The sequence below is a fragment of the Neoarius graeffei genome, chromosome 23 (assembly GCF_027579695.1).
Source record: "Neoarius graeffei isolate fNeoGra1 chromosome 23, fNeoGra1.pri, whole genome shotgun sequence".
NCBI lineage: Eukaryota > Metazoa > Chordata > Actinopteri > Siluriformes > Ariidae > Neoarius > Neoarius graeffei.
In genome coordinates this window covers 12,647,849-12,658,104 of record NC_083591.1, presented here as the reverse complement: position 1 = coordinate 12,658,104, position 10,256 = coordinate 12,647,849, and positions in this window count along the sequence as shown.

The following is a 10,256-nucleotide window of genomic DNA, read 5'->3' as shown; positions in this document are numbered from 1 at the left end:
AGGGTAGGGTCCTGACGAAGAGTGATCCCCTGGTCCTCCAGGTTGGGGGTTGAGCATAGGGCTGATGACTCTACCCCATAAAAAGTAAGGGCGGAAGAACTCTCTTGATTACAAGGGGTCAACGGCCATCTACCAAATGGAGCTGGAGTTCCATGAAGGCACTCAAATTCAGTGCTGCTGACTCTTATGGCAACTCCTGCATCCCCATTGAATCTCAGATGTACTAGCCCCACCTTTCCTCTGGCTTAGATAAGCCAGGGATGAGAGAAGCTCTCGATAAGTGTTAAGGACCATGCAAGGTAGCTTAAACTTTCCTGTCTTGAAGATCATCAAATCATGTAGCCGACCCCTGCCAACTGCAGAGGTAAACTGCAGCCTCAAATAACACTGTGGAAACCAAACCCTGTTTGTGGTAGTTATTAGTGATCAGTCTGGCCAATGGTGATAAGTGCTGGGCGCCAGGGACCACTTTCAGCAGTGGGAGAGGTTGTTTAACCTCATGGTAGCTACTGCCCACTTAAGTCAGGTAGCCCCTGACCAATAAGGTGCTACCAGTCACCAAAACATTCCTTGTATGGTTGTGCTCTTGGAATGTATCTAAATTCGCCCAAGAAGACCAAGTTTATTTTTGGAACATGGAATATCCGAACTATGACCCCTGGAATGTCTTCCCAAGAGCTTGATAATCATGACTTTGAGGTTAGAAAGACTGCCACAATTGACTTTGAGCTGACACAACGGAATGTCCACATAGTGGTTCTAGCTGGGACTGGATCAATCAAGGAAAAGAACTATACATACTAGTGGTTTGAAAAACCCGAAGGGGAGCCGAGGACATACGGAAAAGGGTTTGCAGTCCACAATAGCATTGTCAACAGCATTCAAACACTGACAGCTCTCAGTGAAAGGATATAATCTCTCTGGCTCAGCATGAAACAGGGTAACATCTTGGTGATTTCTGCCTATGCTCCCACTCTAAAAGCAGAACCTATACAGAAAGAGGATTTCTATGAACAACTTGAGGAGCTCCTGAGATCAGCAACACTTGTTCTGCTTGGAGACACAAATGCCTGAATTGGTGATGATCATGAGTCATGGCCTGAGTGCATCGGAAGGTTTGGTGTCAGGAAAATGAATGATAATGGCCAACGACTCCTTGAACTCTGTTGTAGACAAGGTCTGTATACCACTCACACCATGTTTCCTGGGAAGCTGCATAGAAAGAAATCTTGGTGTCACCCACGCTCCAGACAGTGGCACCAACTGGACTTCATGATAGTCAAGCACTGTCATCGACAGGAGCTCACTAACACTCATACTTACCACAGTGCTGACTGTGACTCGGACCACAGTCTGGTGTTATCTTTCATGACCATTCAGCCAAAACCATACCACAGACAAACTCGACAAACAGCCAAAATTGATGTACACAAGACAGCCATACCTCGCCTCACAGAGCAATACTGTAATGAACTTCAGAAGGATTTAGCTGAACTAGCCCCTGCAGATGATCTGAACACTCAATGGCTCAATCTCAAAACAGCAATTCATGGAACAGCTCTCCGTGTTTTTGGAAAGAAGAGACAACAGAATGCCAATTGGTACAATGCCTCTCTTGACAGAATGGAACCAATCATCAAAGAAAAATGACAGGCTCTACTGCATGCAAAGTCAAAACCAACAAGAAAAGCAGTCTTTTGCGCTACAAGAGCAAAATCTCAGAGAACTGCCAGGCTGTGTGCTCGCGAGTACTAGGAATCACTGTGTGCAAAGATTGAGATGGCCTGTGATTCTGGTGATATGAAGGGAATGTTCTCAGCAATCCAGGAAGCCAGTGGACCAACCTTGCAATCCTGCTCAGTCCTGAAGATGAAAGATGGTTCAGTCATTGCTGATAAGACAGAGAAGTTGTCACGATGGATTGAACATTACAGCGAGCTCTATGCTAGTGAAAGTAGTGTCTCCCACCAGACTCTTAACAATCTACCCTACCAACCAGTATGGACACACCTCGATACAGAACCTGAAATTGATGAAGTAGTGATAACAATAAACAAGTTTTCCCAGGCAAAACAAACCTCCCCCAGCAGCACTTATATGCCCATAATAGTAAACATGGGTCTATCTGCAACCATTTTTGAGTTATAATGGAAAATGTTATTTTGACTGATGACCTTGACCCCCCGACCTTTAACCCCCAACCGCTATGGACACTGTCCAAGCTACCCTATCATGCAGCATATGGTTGGAAGCAGAATTGAAAGATGCACAGTTTGGTGTTGAAGTCAAAATGATGAATTTGAAGAAAAAGTTATCGCAAAAAAACCAACAATTTTGACCTTACTGGTGACCTTGACCAGATCACCCCCAAAAGTTAATCAGGTAATCTACAGACCATTGCCCACCTACCCTGAAAATTTGAAGTCAATTGGTGCAACCATCTAGATGCTAGATTGTTAACAGACAGACACACAAACAAACCACACTGATTACAATACCTCACCCCACTGACTCCGTTGCGGGTGAGGTAACAAACTGAAGTTTAATAAGGCATCAGGTGAAGATGCTATCCCAGGCGAGCTTTTGATGGCTGGTGTAATGGCACTGGTAGGTGAACTGTACCGCCTCATCCTCAATTGCTGGTCAACTGGTGATGTACCACAGGACTTCAAGAACGCCAAGATTACAACTCTATAAACAGAAGGGTGATCATGGAGATTGTAATAATTACTGTGGCATTTCTCTCCTTAGTGTACCTGGGAAAGTCCTGGCAAGAATTCTGCTGAGTAGACTGCAGGCACCGGCAGAAGATATTTATCCTGAATCACTATGTGGCTTTCACCCTGGATGATCTACCACTGACATGATCTTCTGTGTAAGACAACTGCAAGAGAAATCACACAAACAGCAGCAACCACTGCATATCACCTTTATAGATCTCACAAAGGCTTTTGACTTGGATGATAGAGACTCTCTTTTCCTGGTATTAGAAAAGGCAAGATGCCCTCCAACTTTGCTGTCACTGATCAAGTCGTTTCACTCAGGAATGATGGGTAAGATCCAATACGATGGTGATACCTCTGACCCATCAGTAGGTGCGTGAAACAAGGCTGTGTGCTGGCTCCTACCTTTTCAATATATTTCTCTTTTGTTTTCAAATCAGCATATCAGGATCTACAAGATGATGTAGGTGTTACTCTGCTCACACGTGATGGAAACTTCTTCAGCCAAAGTTGAGAAACTTGTCATCTGTGAACTTCTGCATGCAGGTGATGCAGCCCTCTGTGCTTCCTCTAAAAGCCAGCTACAAGAGCTCCTGGATAGATTTGCCAATGCCTGTGAAGACTATTGCCTCACAATCAGTCTGAAAAAGACTGTGGTGCTATCCCACTCCTCTGATAAACATGAGTTCACCATCAATGAGACAACCCTCGATAACGTTGATAAGTTCACCTACCTGGGGTCAATCATGACATCCAACTTATCGCTTGACCTGGAACTCTCCACATGTCTTGGCAAAGCAGTCACTGCTTTTGGCAAGCTGACAAAACGTGTATGGAAAAATAAACACCTCACCATCAGGATCAAAATACGAGTTTATGAGACTTGTATACTTAGCATTCTGATGTATGGATCTGAATGTTGCCCAACCTATCATTGGCAGGAGGATAAACTCAGTGCATTTCATACCAGATCCCTCAGATCAATTATTGGAGTGACATGGGAGGATAAAATGACCAATGAAACCCTGTTTAACATCACCAATTTCTGATCATTGTCATCCAGGCTCAAATATACTCAACTCTGGTGAGCAGGTCATGTTGAGAGGATGCCAAAGACCAGGATCCCCCATGGTGTACTACACAGTGTACTGGAGGAGGGTACCCATCCTATAGGGCGCCCACATCTTTGCTATAAAGATGTGCTGAAGCGCCATCTGAAGGACTTCAAGATAGAACCCACCAGCTGGACCAGTACTGCTCATGACGGGCATAGATGGCATGCTTGCCTCCATCAAGGGATCAGGCATGATCATCAGAATAACTTGGACAAACTCAAGAGATGACGCTTCCGCCTCTCAACCACAGATGAATGATGATCTTCACTTGGCATAGTCGGAAACGACTGAAGCTGGCCCAAACCGGGAAGAAAGATTAAAGTGAGCTGCATGGAATACAAGTTCCTTACAGCTCTTTGGGATTAACAGTTGGGTTATTTGCTCACGGATTTGAGTGTCCTGTGTCACTCGGTATAACCTGTCTTTAATAATTACAAAGTACAGGAAGGAGAGTGTTGCATTTGACTGGACAGTCTGACCATCAACTATTCTCACTTGGTCAAAGGCATGATGCAGAGTCTTGTCTCACATTTGTTCTAAAGGGAAATCCTCAAGGGAATCCCTGAGAGAGAGAGGAGGGGCGGGCTGTTCCCCTCTCCTCGTATCGCTCTGAAGCGGTGCTGATTTGGACAGCTCTGAGACGGCTTCTCCAGCCAATGCCACACGAGAATCCCCCCCCCCCCCCCCCCCCCCCGTGACATGTTACCACAGGACCCACCCACTGCTACATGCTCCATTAAACCCTGGCCAATCTGTCCCCAGAATTAGTGGGTGGGTGAGGCAAGGACTAACCGCTGCCTCTACACTATGTTTTTCTCCCTGAAATAGAATGTGTATGGACACTAGCGGATATCTGTGAACATCCCCATGTACACATAAAACCTTCACCACTTGTGCTCCCCCCAATGCCTCACCTTGGACCAGGCCTTGGTAGACTGAGGTCTGATTACAGCCGGAATCCACCAATGTGCTATATGTATCCTCTTGGATACTCACCGGTATGGGTTATGCTCTGGCCTGATTAAGGTCGGTCTCTGGCACGTTAGGGATCCGGACCATGGCTCCCACCTTCATTGCAGAGCACTGGCCCTGGAGATGCCCAGGTTCCCTGCAGCACCAGCCCAGGCTTCACCTCTGCACGGGCATTTTGGGGATCACTCACCTGAGGGGGAGAAGATAGAAAGAAGGGAAAGAAGGGAAAGAAGGGAGGGGGGGAACACGGGCTCAGCAAGCCGGCTGTGGGAGGTTTGGCTCCTGTTTCTATGGTGGGAGGACAGGGTTGGGACAGGAAGAAGGGGAGAGAGAGAGAGAGGCGCAGGATGTCTGCCAGCCACTGGAACCACCAAACGGTCCTCCGCCAACTCAGTCGCATGATCCAGCGATGCCAGGCGGTGGCACTGGACCCACTCTGCTGTCCCTTCCAGCAGCCACCCGATAAACTGCTCCAGCGCCACCACATTGATGATCCCTTTGGTGTTGTGGTCTTCTGCCCTCAGCTATCGCTGGCAGGCATCCCAGAGCTGTTGGCCGAAAGCAAATGGCCAGCCGACTTCCTCCAGTGTCAGCATGCGAAAGCGCTGACTGTGTTGTTCCAGGGAGTGGCCAACACGCTGCAGGATGGCTCACTTCAAGTTGGTGTAGTTGAACCAACTGTGGATGGGGAGCTGTTGTGCGGCGAGCTGGGGTTCTCCAGAGGGGACCGACAGCAGATGAGCCAAGTGTTGCTTGACCGGCCACCCCTCTGCCACTTGCTCAAGGAGCATGATGAAGGCTTCTGGGATGTCATGCGGCCCCATCTTTGCTAGGGTGATGTGGGGAGGACCCTGCTGACATGAGCGGGTGCTGGAACGCCTGGCGATCTTCCTGTTGAGCCAACAGCAAGGCTTCAAAGCGATCCTCTTGTTCCTTGCAGAGGGTGATCAGTACTTGGTACTGGCTTTGTTGGGCGGTGGCAAGGGCACATATGAGGTCTTTGAGTGGGGAGGACTCCATGGGTGATTCCCTTCAGTATTCCTGGGTTTCAGCACCACTGTCCTATGTCCCTGAGGTAGGTGGAATACTGAAGCGCAGACAGGCAGGTAATGATGTTGAAACACAGTTATTTTATTCTGCAAATAGCTTTTCAGTGTCACTTTTACTCTACACACACATACACTCTGGTCGGGAGACACCACCTCTCTGCTCTTCCTCTCCTTATCAACACTTGGCCATCACTGAAACACACACATACACAACATCAATTAACAACAGGTGAGATCACTTTGCCACTCACCTTCCCTGGCCCTGCTTTCCATTCACAGACTGACACTTGACCACACCCCCACTGCGACAGACTGCCTTTAGTTTTGATTATAGTATGCATTCACCGTGGCATTGTTTCGCTATACTGATGCAATGTCAACATTTATTTCAGTCCAGAGTTGTATTAATTTTTCACCGAGATCTTGTGTTGACAACAGGAGAGTCGAACCACTGTGTAAAGTCTTCTGCAGCACGTCCCTAAGATTCTCAATGGGGTTAAGGTCGGGACCCTGTGGTGGCCGATTCATGTGTGAAAATGATTCCTCATGCTTCCTGAGCCACTCTTTCATAATCCAAGCCCTAATTTTATGCCTGTGCCATCAGGGAAGAAAAAAAATACATTGATGTGATAACCTGGTCATTCAGTAAATTCAGGTCATCAGCTAATTTCATTTTATTACCCCATAATGTTGCTGAGCCTCAACCTGACCAAGTGAAGCAACCACAGATTATAACACTGCCTCCAGAGGCTTGTACAGTGGACACTATGCATGATGGATGCATTGCTTCATCCATTTCCCTTCTTACCCTGACATGCCCATCACTCTGGAATAAGGTAAATCTCGACTTATCAAACCACATGACCTTGTTCCATTGCTCCAGACTCCAAAGTTTGTGCTCCCTAACATACTAAAGCCTTTTCTCTGGAATAGTCTCACTAACAAGTGATTTTCTTATAGCCACACAGCTGTTTAATCTCAATCCTAAAAGTTCTCTTCATATTGTGTGTGTGGAAATGCTCTTAATTTCACTATTAAACATAGCTGTAAGTTCTAATGTTGATTTAAAAAAAAAATGATTCAACTTGACCAAGCGGGCGGCACGGTGGTGTAGTGGTTAGTACTGCCGCCTCACAGCAAGAAGGTCTGGGTTCGAGCCCCGTGGCCGGCGAGGGCCTTTCTGTGTGGAGTTTGCATATTCTCCCCGTGTCCGCATGGGTTTCCTCCGGGTGCTCCGGTTTCCCCCACAGTCCAAAGACATGCAGGTTAGGTTAACTGGTGACTCTAAATTGACCGTAGGTGTGAATGTGAGTGTGAATGGTTGTCTGTGTCTATGTGTCAGCCCTGTGATGACCTGGTGACTTGTCCAGGGTGTACCCCACCTTTTGCCCGTAGTCAGCTGGGATAGGCTCCAGCTCTCCTGTGACCCTGTAGAAGGATAAAGCGGTTAGAGATGATATGAGAACTTGACCAAGCATTTAAAGCATGTACGCAGAACCATGGCCTCACTTTTTGTTTATAAATGCCTTGAGACCTCAAGAATGGCATAGGAATAGTTTTAATCTCATCTCATCTCATTATCTCTAGCCGCTTTATCCTTCTACAGGGTCGCAGGCAAGCTGGAGCCTATCCCAGCTGACTATGGGCGAAAGGCGGGGTACACCCTGGACAAGTCGCCAGGTCATCACAGGGCTGACACATAGACACAGACAACCATTCACACCTACGGTCAATTTAGAGTCACCAGTTAACCTAACCTGCATGTCTTTGGACTGTGGGGGAAACCGGAACACCCGGAGGAAACCCACGCGGACACGGGGAGAACATGCAAACTCCGCACAGAAAGGCCCTCGCCGGCCCCAAGGCTCGAACCCAGGACCTTCTTGCTGTGAGGCGACAGCGCTAACCACTACACCACCGTGCCGCCCATAGTTTTAATCATTAACAATAAATCTAATATAGTAATTTTTACGATTAAAGTGATTTATATAGGTAGGGGTCTAAGTGAATGACCTTGACGTCCATTGATGTCACAGCAGGAAGTCTATCGGTCTCATCACCACTTCTGCTTTATTAAAACACAGAGCTGATTGCAACTCTAATCCTCCATTTTGAGCTAATTTATCGCCATGCCACGTAGATGTGTTGCCGGCGGGTGCAGCAACACAACACAACAGAAGGTGCATTTACGTTGCATTCATGGCCCAAGAATGTTCAAACTGCAAAGATTTGGACGCGTTTTGCGAGAAGCTCACGGGCACATTGGGTGCCTATGAAGTGGTCTCTCCTCTGCTCTGCACATTTTACTGAAGACTCGTACGAGACCTCTGATCTGTTGTGGAGCGTTGGCTATAAGCCCGTATTGAAAGAGGGTGCAGTACCAACAATTAAAGAAAAAGAAAACTACAAGAAAAGGAAAGCAAGTTCAGTTGCACCAGTTCTCCCAAAGCGTGAGCCGAGGGTTGTTGCTCAAACCGGTGACATCCCAGGGTTTAGTAATTGCCTGAGCCGAGCAGTAATGGCGGAGTACTCAGTATGGTGAATGAGCAGACCAGTCGTTTGATTTCTCCGCTGGATATGCTTGCCTCAGCAGCAATATCTCGCCTTTATGTGGAAGAAGTGAATGAACGAAGAACTGAATGAACAACTGAAAGTCAGATTGTTTCAAAATAATCGACCACAAGATCAGCTTTCAAGAAGCGAGAACACAGACGGGTAAGATGCAACTCATTTGGATACAAAACAAAAACCACCACCACTCGTTGTTTACCTGCATCTAGACTACGTTCAGACTGCACCCTGAAACGACCCATATCCGATTTTTTTGCCCATATGCGACCTGTATCCGATTTGTTATTGACAATCTGAACGACACAGATCCGATTTTTTCATATGTGACCCAGGCCGCTTGGATATGTGGTCCTAATTCCGATGCATATCCGATATTTTCACAAGCGACTGCAGTCTGACCGGACAGGTCGCATTCATGCGACCTACACGTCATCAACAAGAGACAAACGTCACTATTCTGCGTTGGCTAATCCCGCCTCTTTGGTGGAAAACAACATTTGTACAGTTTTCAGAATTTAAATAGACTTTTATAGAATTGATCAAGCTAATGGTGGATTTGGTAGGGACCTGGATGTTGATCTGTTAGCCTGATTAAATAAAACAGTTTCTATAACTGATTTATAACTTAAACCATCCTGTATTACAAGATAAGATTGTTCTGGAAATTTCCAGTAATTTGACACCTTCGGTCTCATTAGTCTGCTGTTAATCAGATTATTGTGTGAGTTCCGCCGCCGCCACAAAAACCACATCGCCAGGTCTCGCCTCATCTCCATAGCAAACTGCACTGGTGTTTCTGCACCTTGAGCCAGCGCTGAGAGAAGTTGCAGAATTCAGCTGGCTATAAACAATCTAAATAAATATTTATAAAAATGTAGAAAAAGTTTATTAATATGACGAAATAAATATGTGCAAATTATTAAGCCTGAATTAAGAGTTTGGTAATACAGCGGCTGTATCCCAAATGACTGCCTACTGAAGCTCGAGTGCACTGTATAGAGTTTAAAAATCCATTACTTCCTAGTAACATGTAGTGCACTTATATAGAAATTAGAGACATATTTAGGAGTCAACCCTCGTTACCAGGCTACACGTTTTCATTTCAGTTCAGAAACAAAAACACACACGAGACCTCACACTTTAACACTAACCAGATAATTAAACAAACAAACAAAAAAAATCATTAAACATGAAGAGTGCGCTTTTTTTTGTTTACGTAGATGTGCTTATTACGTGTCAATTTGCGCATGCGGGACACTTTTGGGTCATTTTCCGTTCATATTGGAGATCGCACACAAGTCTCATAATTGGTAATGTGAACGGCCTAACAAAAAAATCGGATTTCACAACAAATCGGATATGGGTCGTTATAGTCTGAACGTAGTGCTAGATTAATACATGTAACTTGTATTGCGTATTTAAGTTACTGGTATAAGATTTAATTTGCTTCAGAATGAGATTGTCTTAGTTCATCTGATTATTTAATTAGCCTTTTACGTTTTATCAGTGAAAATGCATGCATGTACATGTATGATGCACAAGTTATAACACCCATCCTGTTTTAATGAGAGTCAACCCACAATCAATGAAGTTAAATCAGTCTTAGTTGAGCAAGTCGGTAACGGCATTTCTTACTTTCACCATATGACTTTGGTCCATAGCGGTCAAAGGCCTCGGCCTTAAAACCGGTTCCTGCTGTGACGTCACGCACTCAGGGCTGGCTGGCTCAGCGGGGCAGCTCGAATGCCAACTTTGCGGTCAATTTTAACTCTCGAAAATATATATATTTTTATTCCGATTTATACAGCATACAAGAGTCAAGGATG